Source organism: Odocoileus virginianus, chromosome 32 (genome assembly GCF_023699985.2).
Source record: "Odocoileus virginianus isolate 20LAN1187 ecotype Illinois chromosome 32, Ovbor_1.2, whole genome shotgun sequence".
NCBI classification, from domain to species: domain Eukaryota; kingdom Metazoa; phylum Chordata; class Mammalia; order Artiodactyla; family Cervidae; genus Odocoileus; species Odocoileus virginianus.
In genome coordinates, this window is record NC_069705.1 from 41,907,372 (window position 1) to 41,930,884 (window position 23,513).

Genomic DNA, 23,513 nt, shown 5'->3' on the forward strand with positions numbered 1-23,513 from the left:
TGATTGGGTCATTTATTTTTCTGGAGTTGAGCTGGAGGAGGTGCTTGTATATTTTTGAGATTAATCCTTTGTCTTTTGCTTCGTTTGCTATTATCTTCTCCCAATCTGAGGTCTGTCTTTTCACCTTGCTTATAGTTTCCTTCGTTGTGCAAAAGCTTTTAAGTTTCATTAGGTTCCATTTGTTATTTTTGCTTTTGTTTCTAAAATTCTGGGATGTGGGTCATAGAGGATCCTGCTGTGATTTATGTCGGAGAGAGTTTTGCCTATGTTCTCCTCTAGGAGTTTTATAGTTTCTGGTCTTACATTTAGATCTTTAATCCATTTTGAGTTTATATTTGTGTAGGGTGTTAGAAAGTGTTCTAGTTTCATTCTTTACAGGTGTTTGACCAGTTTTCCCAGCATCCCTTGTTAAAGAGGTTGTCTTTTTTCCATTGTATATACTTGCCTCTTTTGTCAAAGATAAGGTGACCATAGGTTCGTGGATTTATCTCTGGGCTTTCTATTCTGTTCCATTGATCTATATTTCTGTCTTTGTGCCAGTACCATACTGTCTTGATGACTGTGGCTTTGCAGTATAGTCTGAAGTCAGGCAGGTTAATTCCTCCAGTTCCATTCTTCTTTCTCAAGGTTACTTTGGCTATTCGAGGTTTTTTTTGTATTTCCATACAAATTGTGAAATTATTTGTTCTAGTTCTGTGAAAAATACCATTGGTAGTTTGATAGGGATTGCATTGAATCTATAGATTGCTTTGGGTAGCATAGCCATTTTGACAATATTGATTCTTCCAATCCATGAACACGGTATATTTCTCCATCTGTTTGTGTCCTCTTTGATTTCTTTCATCAGTGTTTTATAGTTTTCTATGTATAGGTCTTTTGTTTCTTTAGGTAGATATACTCCTAAGTATTTTATTCTTTTTGTTGCAATGGTGAATGGTATTTTTCCTTAATTTCTCTTTCTGTTTTCTCATTGTTAGTGTATAGGAATGCAAGAGATTTCTGTGTGTTAATTTTATATCCTGCAACTTTACTGTATTCATTGATTAGCTCTAGTGATTTTCTGGTAGAGTCTTTAGGGTTTTCTATGTAGAGGATCATGTCATCTGCAAACAGAGAGAGTTTCACTTCTTCTTTTCCTATCTGGATTCCTTTTACTTCTTTTTCTGCCCTGATTGCTGTGGCCAACACTTCCAAAACTATGTTGAATAGTAGTGGTGAGAGTGGGCACCCTTGTCTTGTTCCTGATTTCAGGGGAAATGCTTTCAATTTTTCACCATTGAGGGTGATGCTTGCTGTGGGTTTGTCATATATAGCTTTTATTATGTTGAGGTATGTTCCTTCTATTCCTGCTTTCTGGAGAGTTTTAATCATAAATGGATGTTGAATTTTGTCAAAGGCTTTTTGTGCATCTATTGAAATAATCATATGGTTTTTATCTTTCAATTTGTTAATGTGGTGTATTACATTGATTGATTTGCAGATATTAAAGAATCCTTGCATTCCTGGGATAAAGCCCACTTGATCATGGTGTATGATTTTTTTAATATGTTGTTGGATTCTGTTTGCTAGAATTCTGTTAAGGATTTTTGCGTCTATGTTCATCAGTGATATTGGCCTGTAGTTTTCTTTTTTTTGTGGCATCTTTGTCTGGTTTTGGAATTAGGGTGATGGTGGCCTCATAGAATGAGTTTTCAAATTTACCTTCTTCTGCAATTTTCTGGTAGAGTTTGAGTAAGATAAGTGTTAGCTCTTCTCTAAATTTTTGGTAGCATTCAGCTGTGACGCCATCTGGTCCTGGGCTTTTGTTTGCTGGAAGATTTCTGATTACAGTTTCGATTTCCTTGCTTGTGATGGGTCTGTTAAGATCTTCTATTTCTTCCTGGTTCAGATTCGGAAAGTTACACTTCTCTAAGAACTTGTCCATTTCTTCCAAGTTGTTCATTTTATTGGCATAGAGCTGCTGGTAGTAGTCCCTTATGATCCTTTGTATTTCAGTGTTGTCTGTTGTGATCTCTCCATTTTCATTTGTAATTTTGTTAATTTGGTTCTTCTCCCTTTGTTTCTTAATGAGTCTTGCTAATGGTTTGTCAATTTTGTTTATTTTTTCAAAAAACCAGCTTTTAGCTTTGTTGATTTTTGCTATGGTCTCTTTAGTTTGTTTTGCATTTATTTCTGCCCTAATTTTTAAGATTTCTTTCCTTCTACTATCCCTGGGGTTCTTCATTTCTTCCTTCTCTAGTTGCTTTAGGTGTAGAGTTAGGTTATTTATTTGACTTTTTTCTTGTTTCTTGAGGTAGGCCTGTAACGTTATGAATCTTCCCCTTAGCACTGCTTTTACAGTGTCCCATAGGTTTTGGGTTGTTTTGTTTTCATTTTCATTCATTTCTAACCATATTTTGATTTCTTTTTTGATTTCTTCTATGATTTGTTGGTTATTCAGAAGCGTGTTGTTTAGCCTCCATATGTTTGAATTTTTCATAATTTTTTTCCTGTAATTGAGATCTAATCTTACTGCACTGTGGTCAGAAAAGATGACTGGAATGATTTCAATTTTTTTGAATTTATCAAGACTAGATTTATGGCCCAGGATGTGATCTGTTCTGGGGAAGGTTCCGTGTGCACTTGAGAAAAAGGTGAAGTTGATTGTTTTGGGGTGAAACATCCTATAGATGTCAATTAGGTCTAGCTGGTCCATTGTGTCCTTTAAAGTTTGTGTTTCCTTGTTCATTTTCTGTTTAGTGGATCTATCCATAGTTGTGAGTGGGATATTAAAGTCTCCTACTATTATTGTGTTACTATTAATTTCCTCTTTCATACTCGTTAGCGTTTGCCTTACATATTGCGGTGCTCCTATGTTGGGTGCATATGTATTTATAATTGTTATATCTTCTTGTTGGATTGATCCTTTCATCACTATGTAGTGTCTATCTTTATCTCTTTTCACAGCCTTTATTTGAAAGTCTATTTTATCTGATATGAGTATTGCGACTCCTGCTTTCTTTTGGTCTCCGTTTGCGTGGAATAATTTTTTCCAGCCTTTCACTTTTAGTCTGTATGTGTCCCTTGTTTTGAGGTGTGTCTCTTGTAGACAGCATATATAGTGGTCTTGCTTTTGTATCCATTCAGCCAGCCTTTGTCTTTTGGTTGGGACATTCAACCCATTTACATTTAAGGTAATTATTGATAGGTATGGTCCTGTTGCCATTTATTTTGTTGTTTGGGGTTCACGTTTATACCACCTTTCTGTGTTTCCTGTCTAGAGAAGATCCTTTAGTATTTGTTGAAGAGCTGGTTTGGTGGTGCTGAATTCTCTCAGCTTTTGCTTGTCTGTAAAGCTTTTGAGTTCTCCTTCATATCTGAATGAGATCCTTGCTGGGTATAGTAATCTAGGTTGTAGGTTATTCTCCTTCATTACTTTAAGTATGTCCTGCCATTCCCTTCTGGTCTGAAGGGTTTCTATTGATAGATCAGCTGTTATCCTTATGGGAATCCCTTTGTGTGTTATTTGTTGTTTCTCCCTTGCTGCTTTTAATATTTGTTCTTTGTGTTTGATCTTTGTTAATTTGATTAATATGTGTCTTGGGGTGTTTTGCCTTGGGTTTATCCTGTTTGGGACTCTCTGGGTTTCTTGGACTTGGGTGGCTATTTCCTTCCCCATTTTAGGGAAGTTTTCAGCTATTATCTCCTCGAGTAACTTCTCATGGCCTTTCTTTTTGTCTTCTTCTTCTGGGACTCCTATGATTCGAATGTTGGGGCATTTCACATTGTCCCAGAGGTCCCTGAGGTTGTCTTCATTTCTTTTGATTCTTTTTTCTTTTTTCCTCTCTGCTTCATTTATTTCCACCATTTTATCTTCTAAGTCACTTATCCTATCTTCTGTCTCTGTTATTCTACTCATGGTTCCCTCCAGAGTGTTGTTGATCTCATTTATTTCATTATTCATTTTTAATTGACTTTTAAAAATTTTTTCTAGGCCCTTGTTAAACATTTCTTGCATCTTCTCAATCTTTGTCTCCAGGCTATTTATTTGTAACTCCATTTTGTTTTCAAGATTTTGGATCATTTTTATTATCATTATTCTAAATTCTTTTTCAGGTAGATTCCCTATCTCCTCCTCTTTTGTTTGGTTTGGTGGGCTTTTTTCATGTTCCTTTAGCTGTTGGGTATTTCTCTGCCTTTTCATCTTGTTTAGATTGCTGTGTCTGGAGTGGGCTTTCTGTATTCTTGTGGTCTGTGTTTCCTTTTTATTGTGGAGGTTTCACCCAGTGGGTGGGGTTGGACGATTAGTTTGTCAAGGTTTCCTGGTTAGGGAAGCTTGTGTCAGCGTTCTGCTGTGTGGAATTGGATTTCTTCTGTCTGGAATGCAATGGAGTGTCCAGTAATGAGTTTTGAGATGGGTCTATGTGTGAGGTGTGACTTTGGACAGTCTGTATGTTGACACTCAGTTCTATGTTCCTGTGTTGCTAAAGAATTTGCGTGGTAAGTCTTGTACTGGAGCTTATTGGCTCTTGGGTGGTGGTTGGTTTTAGTGTAGGTATGGAGGCTTTTGGATGGTCTCTTATTCCTTAATGTTCGGTGTAGTCAGGAGTTTTCTGTTTTTCTCAGGATTTGGGCTTAAGTCTCCTGCCTCTGGATTTCAGTTTTAGTCTTCCAATAGTCTCAAGACTTCTCCAAGTATACAGCACTGATAATAAGACTTCTAGGTTAATGGTGAAAAGATTCTCCACCGTGAGAGACAACCAGAGAGGTTCACAGAGTTACACAAAGAATAGGAGAGGGAGGAAGGAGATAGAGGTGAGCAGGAGGAGAAAAAGGGGACTCAAGTGGAGAGAGAAAGATCTACGCAGTTATCTGTTCCCATAGTGTTCTCCGTAGCCCAGACACCCACAAAGATTCACAGAATTGGATTGGGAAGAGAAGGGGAAAGGAGGAAATAGAGGTGTTTTAAGGTAGAAAACAGAGAGTCAAAAGTGGGAGAGTAATCACCACACTCCTGAATAGAAATGGGAACTGAATATTGGATTCTTAAATGTCCAAAATTTATATCACATACTGAAAAACAGAGATTAAAAATATAGTGTAGAGGTTAGACTCTTTGAAATACAATATTTAAAAACAAAAACAAAAACACACAAAAAAATTAGAAATGTATATGAAGTTTGGTGTAAAAATAGGGTTTCTCTCGCTCTCTTTTTTTTTTTTTGCAAGGTTATAGTGAAATGAAAATGAAAATTAAGGAATAATAGAGGAGTATTAGAGGACTTTAAAAGGAAATAGGAGAGAAAAACAAGAAAAAGAAAAAAAAAAGAAAAAAAATTTTTCCCTAATTAAAAAAAATCATAAAAATATATGAAAATGAAAGTTGAGGAGTAATGGGGGAGTAATAGGGAATTTTAAAAGAAAATAAAAGAGAAAAAATAAAAAATAAAAAAATAAAGGAAAGGAAAAAAAATTCTTTTTTAATTAAAAAAAATATACATATATATCTAGGAATTTCTCTGTAGTTGTTGGGGTCAGTGTAGGTTCAGTTCAATTTCAGATAGCTCCTCTTTCCAGCTTACACTTCTCAATATCTATAGGCCCTTTCCAGTGTAGTTGGTGTTATCTTCAGGGATTTTAATCTGTTGCACTGGTCCTTTCTGAAGCGGTTCCCTTTGTTTATTTGGCTTCTATTTGCCATCTCTTCGGTGTCTAATTTCCGCCCTGACACAGGCGGGCGGAGGTGATCTCTTATTTAGGTTCTCTAGTTCAGTTCAGTCCTGCTACGGGGAGGGCGGGGCGCTGCAGACAGATACCGCTCTGTGTGGATAGCACTCACCGTGTTCCAGCCACACTGGGTTTGCCCCGCTCACAGGTGTCAGTGCTTTCCCCGTCTACACTGCTCAGGCTCCCGGCTGCTCTATATGGAGCGGGCCCTGCGTTGAGTGCGGTTCCAGTTTTTGGGTACTCCACAAAAGCGCGGATTTGGTTGTGCCTGCGTTTTGTGCCTTCCCCGGCCTGAGCGGTTCAGGCAGCCAGGGGCTTGGGCGTACTCTCCCCAGGTGCAGCGCGCCTTTTCCCTCTGCGTTGAGTGGCTCAGGCAGCCAGAGGACTGGGCGCAGTCTCCCCGAGTACGGCGCGCTTTTTCCCTCCGCGGCCCCAGTGCACGCTGCCGGTCGGGTCTCAGGAAGTCTTTAGATAGGAACCGGGGGCCTGTTTGCAGTGTGGGAGGGGGTGGCTTCTCAGGGGCTGAGTTTGCCCTTTTCCCCTCCCTCCTGCCTCCTACCTCCAGCGGGGATGGGCCGGCTCTTCTCCGGAGCTTCTCAGTCCCTTCGCTTTGCGAACCGCTGGCAGTGTGTTCAGGCCGGTTAACTTTGTCCCTCGCTATCCCACAGTTCAAAAAAGCTCCCTCCGACTGCTCTCAGGGTCTTCGGGTCGGTCCTTACCCTAAGCAATGCCGCCCACTCCTCTCTGTTCCGCCCCCGCTTGTTGCTGGTGGGTATGGGCGTCTGGGGTACTTTTCTGCTGGGAGTTGCTTTTAGGCACATAATCTGTGGGCCTTGTTTAATTTTTCCTCCCAGTTAGATTGCTGAAAACTTCCCCCAGTCCCGCCAGTGCGAGGGTTTCCTGGTGATTGGAAACTTCCTCTATTAAGACTCCCTTCCCGGGACGGGTCACCATCCGTAGCTCTTTTGTCTCCCTTTTTATCTTTTATATTTTGTCCTACCTCCCTTTGAAGACAATGGGCTGCTTTTCTGGGCGCCTGATGTCCTCTGCTAGCGATCAGAAGTTGTTTTGTGAAATTTGCTCAGCGTTCAAATGTTCTTTCAATGAATTTGTAGGGGAGAAAGTGGTCTCCCCATCCTATTCCTCCGCCATCTTGGCTCCTCCCTCACACACTTTCATTTTAATATGAAATAATGACTCAACTTGACTCAAAGCTGATTTGCTCATGTCTTCCTTTAATTTTCCCAAACGTAACATTTTCTGTCTCAAGTCAGTGACAACTCTCTACTTCCATGTGTTCAAATAAAAAAACAAATACAAGCAAATAAATATTGAAGAAATTGTTCTCTTTTCTTCCTCACACACTATGTAACTAGTCTATCAGATAATTATGGTGTCTCTATTTTCAAAATGTCTACACCAACAAGCCAACTACCTCCTTCTATCTTTATTTCTACCATTAAGGCTCAAGTCAACATCATCTATCACCTAGATTACTACAGTAGTCCTTTAACTGACCATTCTATCTCTAAAATCAGCTAAAATCCCACCCTGTAAAATACCACTTAAAAAATTTGCAGCCATTTTGTAGACCTTCACTTTATACATACATATATATATATATATATATAAGCATTATGTATATATATAAATTGATATAAATGGAATTATATTCTATATTACATATATGATTTTATGTGTGTACTTGTTTACATATGTATATATACATATTAAAATAGATATATAGATAAGGGCTAAAAATTGCAGTGGTTTCTCAAAGTGTGCATATAAGAGCATAAAATAATTGTATTTAATGCCCTACACAGTGCATTAAATATGCAAAGTGTTTTGGCACTCTTTCTGCACAAAATTAATTAAATTTCCCTGCTTCATACACACACAAAAACACACATATATACATATATACACATAGAGATGCATGTATACATACATGTTTGTATATGTATGCATAGGTTGAATATTCTGTGAAATCTTCATCTCTTATTTGTCATCCTAAACTCTTTTCTTCTAAAAAAAATTTGTGTTAGTTTAGTTGCTAATCTTAAATTCAGTGTTTCAGGCTTATTGCAATTTAGAGATTTAGCAATCTTTTAAAATTTTTATTTATTTATCTTAATTGGAGGATAATAACTTCACAGTATTGTGATGGTTTTTGCCTACATCAATATGAATCAGCCATAGGCACACATGCGACCTCTTCATGCTGAGCCTCCTTCCCTTCCAACCCTATGCCTCCAGGTTGTCACAGAGCACTTAGAGATTTGATCTTAATTCCTTGAATGTTTTCTGAATCCTCTTTGAAGCTTTCTGTATCTGACCACTTAGAGAGTAAATCATCTTACCTGTTGTCCTTAAGACATGTTCACTGAAAGCAGTGGTGTTTATAAGTTTAGTTTTATTTATTGGTTTTTGGAGGAATACAATATATTTTCCTTACAGTGTGAAATTTATAGCTTTGATGAAAGTGGAAGTGGCATAGGGAACTCAGCTATGAGAGACTTAAGATGTGGTTAATTAATTCAACAAAGAGTATAAGATACTGCTTCTGAATTTGAGGCTGAGGTTCAGCTTATTAAGGTTGTGATGATACTCTTGAGATTTAATCATCTCTGCAAAACACTAAAAAAAAAAAAAAAGTCTGAAATATACTAACCCCAAATTAAGACACTCGCTTATTTTTCACTGAGATAATTGAAATTTTTCTCCCCAAGGAATCATTTAAACCCTGGTGAACAAGTTAGGCATTTGAAGTACAAAATCGCTTTTATGGTCTTTAAGACTCCAATGTGAATAACACTGAATTAAATTAAATTATATAGAATTTATTAGGTCTTGCCTCAAATTTTCAGAATTTCACTGAAAATATAATCCCTACTCACTTCTATTTTAATAGACAAGAATATTGGAGTGTAGCCATATCCTACTCCAATTGATCCATCATTCCCCAAACACCTTCATGATTGCAGTTCTTTATATTTGCTCACTCTGTTCTGTATATACTTTTTGTCTTATTATTTTTTTTTAAACAAACCTAGGAGGATCTTGCCTCAGGGCCTTTGCATTCCCCACAGATATTCATGTAATGCTATCCCTTTTCAGGACTTGCTCAAATGTTATTTCCACATGAAGCTCTACTCCCACATGATCCTATTCTCTCGCTTTAATTTTTTAAAGCACCACTTGTATCCATGTCATGAACATGAATCCCACACAAACAGGGAAAAAAACAGTCTATGCACACAGGCATACACATTTTGGTATAGACAATAAAGTCTCCCTCACTCAAAAACAAGTTTCTTGAAAGCAAGAACTTTGCTTTCTCACATGGTATATCTTCAGTTTATGTTACCCGCTGAATACATTTTCCCACTAACGTCTTTGAGAGAAACATTGGTTAATAATTAAAAGTGTAATTCTCAGGAGATTGGAGGGCTGTTCTAGGGGGCAGGGTAAGCTATCTCCTCCTTTGTGGGGCTTTAACAAACCTTTTTGGGATGAAGTGGTCTCATTTGGAATATTGATATTCCACCTTCTTGTCTGTAGTGGGACATCCCACAAGAGCGGGATGGAAAGAAATAGGAAACAGATGTTTATGTGATTCCAAATCATTACTTAGTCCTTCTTCAACATGATGTCTTCAACATAATCTCATGAAAGAGTTTTCCCCCCCTGTTGCTCTGACACTGACAGCCCTGACCCCACTACAATGAACAATAAATAGATAATTGTATTTGATAAATGTTTATTGAAAATTATGTGAAACTTTGGCTGGACTACAGATAAAAAGGTAATTTAAAACACTTTAACTTTGAGAATACTACCTCCCCAAAATATTTCAGTTAATTCACAAAGTCAGTAAACTATATCCCCCATTATTGCTATGGTTCCCATATTATTAAACAGCTAAGACTTCCTTCTATATTATTTGGTACTCTTCACATCCATGTGAATGGAAGGGTGCTACTATTTATAATAGATGCTGTAATATACTACCCAAATTGGAGGTTCAGTATTGAAATATACTTCCCTAGCTTCCAAAGGCACCGAAAGCTGACACCTCATAGCTGAGCTCTACTCTTGGAACATCCCTGCTGAAATTAGACCTCTTCCAATAGGAGACCCATATCTAAAGCAGGTTATTAGTTCAGTTTAGTTGCTCAGTCTTGTCTGACTCTTGGCTACACATAAATTGCAGCATGCCAGGCCTCCCTGGCGATCACCAACTCCCAGAGTTTACTCAAACTCATGTACATTGAGTCAGTGATGCCATCCAAGCATCTCATCCTCTGTTGTCCCCTTCTGCTCCTGCCCTCAATCTTTCCCAGCATCATGGTGTTTTCAAATGAGTCAGCCCTTCACATCAGCTGGCCAAAGAACTGGAGTTTCAGCTTTAATATCAGTCCTTCCAAAGAACACCCAGGACTGATCTCCTTTAGGATAGACATGTTGGATCTCCTTGAAGTCCAAGGGACTCTCAAGAGTCTTCTCTAACACCACAGTTCAAAAGCATCAATTCTTTGGTGTTCAGCTTTCTTTACAGTCCAACTCTCACATCCATACATGACTACTGGAAAAACCATAGCCTTGACTAGATGGACCTTTGTTGGCAAAGTAATGTCTCTGCTTTTTAATATGCTGTCTATGTTGGTCATAACTTTCCTTCCAAGGTGTAAGTGTCTTTTAATTTCATGGCTGCAATCACCATCTGCAGTGATTTTGGAGGCTCCCCACCCCCCCAAAATAAAAAGTCTGCCACTGTTTCCAGTTTCCCCATCTATTTGCCATGAAGTGATGAGACTTGATGCCATGATCTTAGTCTTCTGAATGTTGAGCTTTAAGCAAACTTTTCACTCTCCTCTTTCACTTTCATCAAGAGGCTCTTTAGTTCTTCACTTTATGCCATAATGGTGGTGTCATTTGCATATCTGAGGTTATTGATATTTCTCCTGGCAATCTTGGTCCCTGCTTGTGCTTCCTCCAGCCCAGCATTTCTCATGATGTACTCTGCATATAAGTTAAATAAGCAGGGTGACAATATACAGCCTTGACGTACCCCTTTTCCTATTTGGAACCAGTCTGTTGTTCCATGTCCAGTTCTAACTGTTGCTTCCTGATCGGCATACAGGTTGCTCAAGAAACAGGTCAGGTGGTCTGGTATTCCCATCTCTTTCAGAATTTTCTACAGTTTACTGTGATCCACACATTCAAAGGCTTTGTCATAGTCAATAAAGCAGAAGTAGATGCTTTTCTGGAACACTCTTGCTTTCTTGATCCAGAGGTTGTGAGCAATTTGATCTTCGGTTCCACTGCCTTTTCTAAAACCAGCTTGAACATCTGGAAGTTCATGGTTCACGTATTGCTGAAGCCTGGCTTGGAGGATTTTGAGCATGATTTTACCAGCATGTGAGATGAGTGCGATTGTGTGGTAGTTTGAGCATCTTTGGCAATGCCTTTCTTTGGGATTGGAATGAATACAGATCTTTTCCAGTTCTGTGGCCATTGTTGAGTTTTGCAAATTCGCTGACATATTGAATGCAGCACTTTCACAGCATCATCTTTTTGGATTTGAAATAGCTCAACTGGAATTCCATCACCTCCACTAGCTTTGTTCATAGTGATGCTTCCTAAGACACACTTGACTTCACATTCCAGGATGTCTGACTGTAGGTGAGTGATCACACCATCGTGATTATCTGGGTCATGAAGATCTTTTTTGTACAGTTATCTTTTCTAAGCCTTACCACAATTCAGTGAGGGAGATAGTAAAGAATAAGCCTGAATATTAAGAAGATTATCTTTTGTTAGGTGAGGTCAGTGTGGTAGAGGAATATCTCAGCTAATCAGTGGTGAATGCTGGCTAGAACACAGGTCTCTTGATGCCACTTTTGTTGTTCCTCAAAACTACACTGCCTCCTTTCTGATTTCACTGGACAGGTATTGAGCTTAGGTCCTTTCCTTGGACTAAACTTGCTGTTTGAACTTCTCAGAAGAACACCTTCAGCATTATTAAAAAGAAGGAATGTGTCTTTTCCTCTTATCTTCAACCAGAAAGCTTTTGTGAGAGTACTTTTCAGAAATAGTAGAAAGAATAAAATGCTCTAGAAACTTTTGTGTTTGCTAGATACATAAAGAAAGTCAATGATGTATAAAAATAACAAGTACTAAATTAGGTTGATCATTCCCTATGATATATGAGCTCTGTGTTAAATACTTTATTTAAATCCTATGAGATAGGCAGTATTATAGTCCTCTTTTTGCACATGAGAAATGAGAGGTATGAAAGATTGGTGAATACTGCTCAGGGTTCCAGAGATAACCAATGGATGTCTAATTTATATCTAGTCAGTGCAGTTCTCCTTCTCTTAAAATTTGAGGTCATTTTTAGGGACCTTGTCAATAAGAGGTGAGCACTAATATAGAGAAATGTTGATATAGTAATTCTCAGAACTTTATTAGAATCCATTAAATCCATTAGAATCCACTTGTCTATGTTAAGAAACTATCTGTGTATCTCCTAAAAAGAAAATATAATTATAGAGACTGAAAATTGCCTTTTTCAGAACTCACTCTCACTAATTTGTATTTTAGCAAAATACCATTAGTTTTACATCCAGCATTGTGAATTACATGCTTCTTTCTCTCCTCTTCCTTAGCAAATACATTTCTTGTTTTTGTGAAATATTCTCTTTCCCTCAGCTGAAAGTTTGCTGTCGTCAACCTAGTCCAGAGATTCTTCATCTGGGTTTTCAATTTCTAAGAGTTTGTTAAAATAATACTAAGACTTCCTGAAAATCCTAAGGGGCTTAAAAAAGCATTAAGTCATATTATTTATTATCCTTAGCTTTCTCCTAAAGACTAACAAATTTTGTATTGATAAAAATGGACAGAGCATACTGTAATGGTCTTTATCTTTCTGGCTTACTTCATTCTGTATAATGGGCTCCAGTTTCATCCACCTCATTAGAACTGATTCAAATGAATTCTTTTTAATGGCTGAGTAATATTCCATGGTGTATATGTAGGGTGAAACAGATCACCAGCCCAGGTTGGATGCATGAAACAAGTGCTCGGGCCTGGTACACTGGGAAGACCCAGAGGGATCTGGTGGAGAGGGAGGTGGGAGGGGGGATCGGGATGGGGAATACATGTAAATCCATGGCTGATTCATGTTAATGTATGACAAAAACCACTGCAATATTGTAAAATAATTAGCCTCCAACTAATAAAAAAAAATGGACAGAGCAGTTATTTAACATACTTTCTTAGCCATTTAGTATTCTCAGAACCTTGGGTCTATGGGTAATTGGAGAAATTAAAGGATTGTGAATTTTTCTTCAGATCAGTAAGTTACATGGGACACAACCTTTAATATTTATTTCTTACCTTTCTTAATTGGTTGACTTCTACTTGATCCTTTTGCTTGTTCTTATTCAATGCCTAAATTCACCAGAAAAAAGAAAATCGAGAGGCAAAAGAAAAAAAAAATAAAGATTTATTTAGAAAAGATTCCTCTAATTGTCTCAGGTTAAGCAGTAGACACAATTGTAAAGAACTTTAGACACCAACCATTACAGAGATAAGAAAACTGAAACACTTATACCTTCCCTGTCATGAAAGAATCACTCACACTTGGCAGAGACTGAGTCCTTCTTATTTTTACTTGTCCTTATAGGTAAGAATACAAATCTCTTAAAATGTAAAATACATTTCAAAGTATAGAATATGTTGCTGCAGTATGTTTGTAATACTGCTTGCAGCTATTTCCAATCAGAGAGTCCCTAGACCAGAGTCTGGTGTAAGCATCCTGACTTATTTTAAATAGGTTATATTTCCTGTTCTTTTGGCTCTGGGGACTGTATTTTTCATACCATCTCACTTATATATAATTTTTTTTCTTTTCCTCTCTGAAACTAAGGAAATCACATGTCTCTTTCATGTTCCTTTCCTTTACCCTTGGGATCAGTTCAGTTCAGTTCAGTCACTCTTGTGTCCGACTGTTTGCAATACCATGAACCGCAGCACGCCAGGCCTCCCTGTCAGTCACCAACTCCCGGAGTTTACCCAAACTCATGTCCATTGAGTCAGTGAAGCCTTTCCAACCATTTCATCCTCTGTTGCCCACTTCTTCTCCTGCCCTCAATCTTTCCTAGCATCAGGGTCTTTTCAACTGAGTCAGCCCTTTGCATCAGCTGGTCAAAGTACTGGAGTTTCAGCTTTAACATCAGTCCTTCCAACGATCATTCGGGACTGATCTCCTTTAGGAAGGACTGGTTGGATCCCCTTGCAGTCCAAGGGACTCTCAAGAGTCATCTCCAACACCACAGTTCAAAAGCATCAATTCTTCAGCACTCAGCTTTCTTTATAGTCCAACTCTCACATCCATACATGACTACTAGAAAAACCATAGCCTTGACTAGATGGACCTTTGTTGGCAAAGCAATGTCTCTGCTTTTGAATATGCTGTCTAGTTTGGTCATAACTTACCTTCCAAGGAGTAAGCATCTTTTTTTTTTTTTTTTTTGCTGAAAACTTATCCACACTCAGGTGTTTTATTTATTTTTTTTTCCATTTATTTTTATTAGTTGGAGGCTAATTACTTTACATCATTACAGTAGTTTTTGTCATACATTGAAATGAATTAGCCATGGATTTACATGTATTCCCCATCCTGGTCCCCCCTCCCACCTCCCTCTCTACCCGATCCCTCTGGGTCTTCCCAGTGCACCAGGCCCGAGCACTTGTTTCATGAACCCAACCTGGGCTGGTGATCTGTTTCACCCTATGCAAAACAGAAAAAGAGACTCAGATGTATAGAACAGACTTGTGGACTCTGGGAGAAGGCGAGGGTGGGATGTTTCAAGCATCTTTTAATTTCATGGCTGCAGTTAGCATTTGTGGTGATTTTGGAGCCCCCCAAAATAAAGTCTGCCATTGCCTCCACTGTTTCCCCATCTATTTGCCATGAAGTGATGGGACTGGATGCCATGATCTTAGTTTTCTGAATGTTAAGCTTTAAGCCAACTTTTTCATTCTCCTCTTTCACTTTCATCAAGAGGCTGTTTAGTTCTTCTTCACTTTCTGCCCTACCTGGGACTAATAAGAATGAATTTTCAGATAAGTATTCCTAATCGCTGTTTTTTCTTTTTTTTTTATTCATTGCTTTGTTGCAATGTCAGACTTTCACTAATTGCCATGAGCAGGGACTGCTCTCTCATTGTAGTATGTAGGCTTCTCATGGTGGTGGTCTACTGTTGCATCACACGAGTTATGGTGTGTGGGCTTCAGTAGCTGTAGCTCACAGATTCCAGAGTGCTGAGTGCTGCAGCACAGTCTTAGTAGCTGCAGCACCAGTTCTTCATGTTCCATGGCATGTGGGATATTCCAAGACCAGGGATCAAACCTATGTCCCCTGCACTGGCAGGCAGATTCCTAATCACTGAAACACCAGGGAAGCCCCTCTAATCATTATTAAACACCCCTTTTCTGTCATCCCAACAGTTAGTGTTCTGATCCCCTTGGGATTATTAAAAGTATCTACAAAAGGAGAGGTTAGGTCAATCTCTGACCTTGCCTTGTATAAGGACTTTGGGTACATATGGGAAATTATGCTACCGGAGTCATGGTGATGGACTAATAGAAGGAGGTAAAGGGAGGTAGGAAGAACAAGGACTGACCTCACTTTCAGTCCTGCTATCTGTCACTGATTGTGGGACTTTGGATAATGCATCAAACTTCTTTATTCCTCGGTTTTTTCATTTCTACGTAGGAATACCGACACCTGCCTCATAGGTTGACTCTGTACATAAATGAATGAATGCATGTAAATTGTTGCATCAAATACATATAGATAGCTGACTAATAAGCAAGATTTTACCCCACCCTGACTCTCCTCTCTACTGTCTGGAATAAGACATAGTTATCAGTCTATGTAGTCTAGATTGATACTTACAAGGTTCCCATTGCCTAAATGTATCTTCCATATATGAGTCTGAAATAAATTGATCAACATGTGGTGATCATTTATATTATTTATATCACTTTGAGAAGATATCCAAATTAATTTTTGTTAGTACAATGTACTTAATGAAATTTGCACTAAATGCTGGGGGACACAAAAACATAAAATATATATTGCTTTATCTCTAACAATTCAGACAGTATTTGCATTATTTTGGTTAAATCTTAGTCTTCACTTTTTTTATTGGTACCTTAGAGGAAAATACAGTAGACTCCTATCAACACAGAGTTTGAAACATAGTTGGCAAATAATGAAGTTTACTTAATAAGTGAATAAATAATTTTTCTTCAAGTAATAGTGAATTCATTATTATATAGAAGTGTGGATGGAGGTTTGAAGAAAGATCACATGGCACTAAGAGATCAATGGCAAGGGATATAGGGATTAAAGGACCTTAGGTGACAACAGAGTGGTGGAATGAGACCAGTGGGCAATATAGGAGTAATTAAACATGGACAGGATAGGGAGTAGGCCCTAGTCAGCCCAAGCTGTGAAGTAGAAAATCTCAAGGAGCTTCAGAATAAGAAAATAATTAATTTTTAAACCTAGTTTAAGTGCCATACAAAGAGGCACCAGACAGGGACTTCTCTGGTTGTTCAGTGGATAAAAATTCTCCTTGTAATTCAGAGCACATGGGTTCAATTCCTGGTCAGGGAACTAGGATCATACATGTCACAGAGCAACTAAGCCCACCCACCACAGCTACTGGAACCAGCTGGACTCAACTACTGATCCCATGTGCCACAACTAGAGTCCAAGCACTGCAACAATAGATTCCACATGAAGCAAAACATAGATCCTACATGCTGCAACTAAGGTTTGGTGCAGCCAAATAAATAAATATCTTAAAAAACACACAGTACTTTATCTCCCTACTGCCAAGGTGGGGACCATTAGAAGTCAGGATGCGATGGGATCTCCATGGAGTTTTCTGAGAATTCACCTTGGAAATAAGGATGTGAGCTAGGCACCATAAAAGAGAAACCACTAAAGAGTTGTAATGCAGTTTTCATGGAGAACCATGGGACTCTCAAGTCCAACAAACAAGCAACTACCATTTATTCATCACCAAACAGAAGTAATGCTGACTAACAAAGATATGACTTTTCTTTCATATAACTTTTCTGAATGCAATAGTGGTACCATCAGAAGATTCAATTGACCAGATATGTAAATTACCCTGCAGAATCTCTGATGAATAAATGTTCAAAAAATGTTTATTTGCTATAGCCCATTTTTTTCCTTTTCCTATCCACTAGGGTCTCAAAAAAGATCATTCTCAATAATTTATGTTTTGTTGTTGTTGCTGTTGCTAAATTTCAGTCTCTTATTCCAGATTCTTTCAGATTAAATAGAGAAATAGAATTTAAATATGAGATGGTTGCAAGGCATCTCTGACTCAATGGACATGAGTCTGAGCAAACTCAGCGAGACATTGAAGGACAAGGAATCTTTGCATGCTGCAGTCCATGGGGTTACAGAGTGAGACATGACTGAGTGACTAAACAGCAACAAAAAATGGCCACTCCATATACCATGGAAAGTCTCATCCTCTTGAAAGTGCCTTCAGGCATCAGTAAGCAGATCTTTCTAAATTGCAGTTAAAATCATATCATAAAGGCAGTTTTAGGATTGTAAATGCAGAGCATGTATCATTAATTATTGACTCAGTTACCACAACTAGAGAGGCTGAAAAAACTTCCCTTGTATTTCCTTCTTTTATCATTAAAGTTGACAGAAGAGAGAGTGAAATTCCATAGGGAATGACAGTTTATCAAATCTTTGAGTCTCCTGTGAGTGCAAAAAATATTTCATCTTGTTTCTTCTGGGAGAGGTGATGACTCTGAAATTTAAATACTTCCTGCAAATAGAAGCAAAAGTGGGATGACCAGATGTCTCAGGGACAGCAGGAAGGTGATTGCCCATATTTGGGTTCTTCTCAGAATATTTGTCCAGCATAACCCAGTAAGAGAAGAGGAGACATTTGACCTCTCCCCAAAATGTAAAAACAACAACAACAAAATTAGCCCCGTGTCAGTGTGTCTGGGGCTGAAAAAGAAATATGACCTGTTCAGAGTGAAGTGTTACACTACTCAGTGCTCCTTTGGGCATGGATTTCCTTGGCATCAGGTCCATGACATCTTAAAGTTTACAAAAGAGATAGAGACCATGGGTTTGACTTTTAGATGTCTCACTCTAAGTCAGAATTTTTAAATGCTAGAATTAGAAAGCTCCATAGAGTTTGCATTCTCACCCCCATTAATTTCCCAGATAAGGAAGCTGCATCTCACAGCAATTCATCAAGTTCAGCAATGAATTTAGTTGACAGGAGGTATTACTATCAATCACACCAAAATTTATCTTATTACGAATGTATGCAGGCTGGGTGCTAAGTCACTTCAGTCGTGTTTGACTCTCTGTGGCCCCATGGACTGTTTTCCCCCAGTCTCCTCTGTCCAAGGGTTTCTCAAGGCAAGAATACTGGAGTGGATTGCCATGCCTTCCTCTAGGGGATCTTCCAAACCCAGGGACTGAACCTGTGCCTCTTATATCTACCTGCACTGACAGGAAGGTTCTTTACCACTAACACCACCCAGGAAGCCCATTATGAATGTCCACACCCTAGTGAAAGATGCATTATACTTCTCTACTTTCTTGTCTTTCTTGAGCAATAAACCAAATAGAGTAGATCCAGTCTGACTTCTTTCAGGTTTACATAGAGATTGCTACTTATTTCTTTTTTTTTTTAATTTATTTTTTTTCTTCCATTTATTTTTATTTGTTGGAGGTTAATTACTTTACAACATTGCAGTGGTTTTTGTCATACATTGAAATGAATTAGCCATGGATTTACATGTATTCCCCATCCCGGTCCCCCCTCCCACCTCCCTCTCCACCCCATCCCTCTGGGTCTTCCCAGTGCACCAGGCCTGAGCACTTGTCTCATGCACCCAACCTGGGCTGGTGATCTGTTTCACCCTAGATATGCATGTTTCGATGTTGTTCTCTTGAAACATCCCGCCCTCGCCTTCTCCCAGAGTCCACAAGTCTGTTCTATACATCTGAGTCTCTTTTTCTTTTTTTTGCATATAAGGTTATCGTTACCATCTTTCTAAATTCCATATATATGTGTTAGTATACTGTAATGGTCTTTATCTTTCTGGCTTACTTCGCTCTGTATAATGGGTTCCAGTTTCACCCATCTCATTAGAACTGATTCAAATGAATTCTTTTTAATGGCTGAGTAATATTCCATGGTGTATATGTACCACAGCTTCCTCATCCATTCGTCTGCTGATGGGCATCTAGGTTGCTTCCATGACCTGGCTATTATAAACAGTGCTGCGATGAACATTGGGGTGCACGTGTCTCTTTCGGATCTGGTTTCCTCAGTGTGTATGCCTAGAAGTGGTATTTCTGGGTCATATGGCAGATCTATTTCCAGCTTTTTAAGGAATCTCCACACTATTTTCCATAGTGGCTGGACTAATTTGCATTCCCACCAACAGTGTAAGAGGGTTCCCTTTTCTCCACACCCTCTCCAGCATTTATTGCTTGTAGACTTTTGGATAGCAGCCATCCTGACTGGCGTGTAATGGTACCTCATTGTGGTTTTGATTTGCATTTCTCTGATAATGAGTGATGTTGAGCATCTTTTCATGTGTTTTTTGCCATCCGTATGTCTTCCTTGGAGAAATGTCTGTTTAGTTCTTTGGCCCATTTTTTGATTGGGTCATTTATTTTTCTGGAATTGAGCTGGAGGAGTTGCTTGTATATTTTTGAGATTAATCCTTTGTCTGTTGCTTTATTTGCTATTATTTTCTCCCAATCTGAGGGCTGTCTTTTCACCTTGCTTATAGTATCCTTTGTTGTGCAAAAGCTTTTAAGTTTCATTAGGTCCCATTTGTTTATTTTTGCTTTTTTTCTAAAATTCTGGGATGTGGGTCATAGAGGATCCTGCTGTGATTTATGTCGGAGAGTGTTTTGCCTATGTTCTCCTCTAGGAGTTTGATAGTTTCTGGTCTTACATTTAGATCTTTAATCCATTTTGAGTTTATTTTTGTGTATGGTGTTAGAAAGTGTTCTAGTTTCATTCTTTTACAGGTGGTTGACCAGTTTTCCCAGCACCACTTGTTAAAGAGGTTGTCTTTTTTCCATTGTATATCCTTGCCTCCTTTGTCGAAGATAAGGTGACCTTAGGTTCGTGGATTTATCTCTGGGCTTTCTGTTCTGTTCCATTGATCTAGATTTCTGTCTTTGTGCCAGTACCATACTGTCTTGATGACTGTGGTTTGTAGTATAGTCTGAAGTCAGGCAGGTTGATTCCTCCAGTTCCATTCTTCTTTCTCAAGGTTACTTTGGCTATTCGAGGTTTTTTGTATTTCCATACAAACTGTGAAATTATTTGTTCTTGTTCTGTGAAAAATACCGTTGGTAGTTTGATAGGGATTGCATTGAATCTATAGATTGCTTTGGGTAGAATAGCCATTTTGACAATATTCATTCTTCTAATCCATGAACACGGTATATTTCTCCATCTGTTTGTGTCCTCTTTGATTTCTTTCATCAGTGTTTTATAGTTTTCTATGTATAGATCTTTTGTTTCTTTAGGTAGATATACTCCTAAATATTTTATTCTTTTTGTTGCAATAGTGAATGGTATCGATTCCTTAATTTCTCTTCCTGTTTTCTCATTGTTAGTGTATAGGAATGCAAGAGATTTCTGTGTGTTAATTTTATATCCTGCAACTTTACTGTATTCATTGATTAGCTCTAGTAATTTTCTGATGGAGTCTTTAGGGTTTTCTATGTAGAGGATCATGTCATCTGCAAACAGCGAGAGTTTCACTACTTCTTTTCCTATCTGGATTCCTTTTACTTCTTTTTCTGCCCTGATTGCTGTGGCCAACACTTCCAAAACTATGTTGAATAGTAGTGGTGAGAGTGGGCACCCTTGTCTTGTTCCTGATTTCAGGGGAAATGCTTTCAATTTTTCACCATTGAGGGTGATGCTTGCTGTGGGTTTGTCGTATATAGCTTTTATTATGTTGAGGTATGTTCCTTCTATTCCTGCTTTCTGGAGATGCCACAAAAAAAAAGAGAACTACAGGCCAATATCACTGATGAACATAGATGCAAAAATCCTTAACAAAATTCTAGCAAACAGAATCCAACAACATATTAAAAAAATCATACACCATGACCAAGTGGGCTTTATCCCAGGAATGCAAGGATTCTTTAATATCTGCAAATCAATCAATGTAATACACCACATTAACAAATTGAAAGATAAAAACCATATGATTATCTCAATAGATACTTATTTCTAAATTAAAATTTTGCTTTGATTTGGCTTACTTTTGCCCACTTCCTTCTTCAATGGACCAGATATCCATTCCAACAAAGAGAAAGAAGTTTACCAATGCATGCTCCTGTGTGTCCACAGAGATGGATAACACTTTCCCTATTCTCCTAAGAAAGGAATCCTTGAATCTTAACTCTGACATGAAGCTGTTGGCTAGGCAATAAATTCGTCCAAAGACATAGCTGTGTCTTCATCCTGGTTATGCTCCATGCCAAAATCCTGGGTGTTTCTAAAGATCAGAGAAACCAGAGAACTAATTCCATGCCCATGAATAAGGAGCAAGACAGGAAAGAAAGAAAGGTGGGCACAAAAATAAAGATCTCTAACCTCCATCAAATCACATATACCCAGAAGATGACAAAGTGAAGTAGATTCTAGAGTCAGAGCCAGCTTTGCTACTTACTGGCTCTTGATTGTATGGAAGCTATTTAATATCTTGCCTTGCTCTTTTCAGCTATAAGATGGAGATAATGTTGGCACCTACTTCATAGAGCTGTGATGAGGTTGAAATTACATAATGTGTAGAAGAAATGAAAATTCTGGCATATAGTTAGCATTCTAGCCTTTTAAAAATTATCACTATCCACTGCTTTTTCTAATATTGCTCACCCTCTGCTCCAAGTATATCACTTTCTGTGTATGTGTTTGTGTGTGGTGGAGCGGGGTGGTATGATGTGTTATATACTGAGACCCCGGGATCTTTCTGTGTGTGTGTTTGTGTGCCTATCTGCAATGAGAGTTAATGTTTGTTGCCTGCTTTGTTTTAGAAAGAAGGGACACTCAAAACTATTCTTTATTAATTAATTAGACATGTCATTAATTAGACATACCGATCAGGTCAAATATTTGAAACTATGTGGTAAATGACCTCAGAGCACCAAGGTCTTTGGAGAAGAAGGATTTGCCATCCCTAAGACACTAACATCTTCTCCTATGTTGACTGAGTTCCTGCATAAAGCACACAGCCATCACCTTCACCAAAGTCATTTGATTTGCCCTGTGGATCACTGAATCTAATTACTGGGAGGATTTTTAAGAATCACCTCAAACAATAAGCTAAACCCAGGTACATATAAAATTAAAAACATGGATAAAGAAAACCACTCAGTGATGACTGAGTTTATCTTTATGGGCATCACTCAAGCTGCAGATCATCTCTTTTGCAGTCTTCCCCTTGGTCTACCCGGCCAATGTAGTGGGGAATGTTGGGATGATTATCCTGATCATAACAGACACTCAGCTTCACACACCCATGTATTTTTTCCTCTGCAACCTGTCTTTTGTTGACCTGGGCTGCTCCTCAGCCATTACCCTCGGGATGCTGGCTGTCTTCATAACAAAGCCCAAAGTCATCTCTTTTCCCAGTTGTGCCACCCAGTTTGCATTCTTCATAGGCTTTGTGGATGCTGAGTGCTATGTCCTGGCTGCCATGGCCTATGACTGCTTTGTGGCCATCTGTCAACCCCTCCACTACAGCGCTTTCATGTCCAAGTGAGTCTGCTTGGCTCTCAAGCTGGGTTCCTACCTGGCCGGCTTGGTGAGTTTAGTCACCCACACTTCCCTCACTTTCAGTCTGAGTTACTGTGGTTCCAACATCATCAAACACTTCTTCTGTGAAATCACACCACTCTTAGCTCTCTCTTGCTCAGACACATACATCAGCAAGATCTTGCTCTTCAGTCTCTATGGCTTCATTGAATTCAGCACCATCCTCATCATCTTTATATTCTATGCTTTCATCCTCATTGCAATTATCAGAATGCGCTCATCTGAAGGCTGCCTTAAGACTTTCTCCACCTGCGGGTCTCACCTCACTGGCATCACACTTTTTAATAGCACAGCCATCTTTATGTATCTGAGGCCAACATCCAGCTACTCCCTGGATCAAGACAAATGGACCTCTGTGTTCTACACTGTTATCATCGCCATGTTGAATCCCTTGATCTACAGTTTACAGAACAAGGATGTAAAGGCTGCTCTCAAAATAATAATTGGGAAGAAACCTCAGTAATATTAATAACAAAAATGAAAAAATCAACATATGTAAATAATAGTGGTAGAAGGATGTGGCAGGAAATGAAAAATTTTAATAACTTTCCCATAAGTGTTTCAAGTTACTAAGTACTTACTGAGTCAGTATTCTATTTTTTTTAATTGAGCTATAGTTGATGTGCCATTTTGTATAAGTTTCCATGTACAACATAATGCTTCAAAATTTGTAAAGGTTATACTTCACTTATAATTATTATAAAATACTGCCTACATTCTTTGTACTGTACAATATATTCTTTTTAGTTTATTTATTTGTATATTTGTTATATTGACTAGTTTGCTTTGTTTTGTTAGATTCCACATATAAGAGATATCATGCAGTATTTGTCTTTCTCTGTCTGATTTACTTCT

General features: G+C 38.4%; 1 pseudogene; it reads left to right on the top strand.

The window, feature by feature from the left end:
- Positions 1-22,196: 22,196 nt before the first annotated feature.
- Positions 22,197-23,121, top strand: LOC110145697 (olfactory receptor 5AR1-like; annotated as a pseudogene).
- Positions 23,122-23,513: the final 392 nt, after the last annotated feature.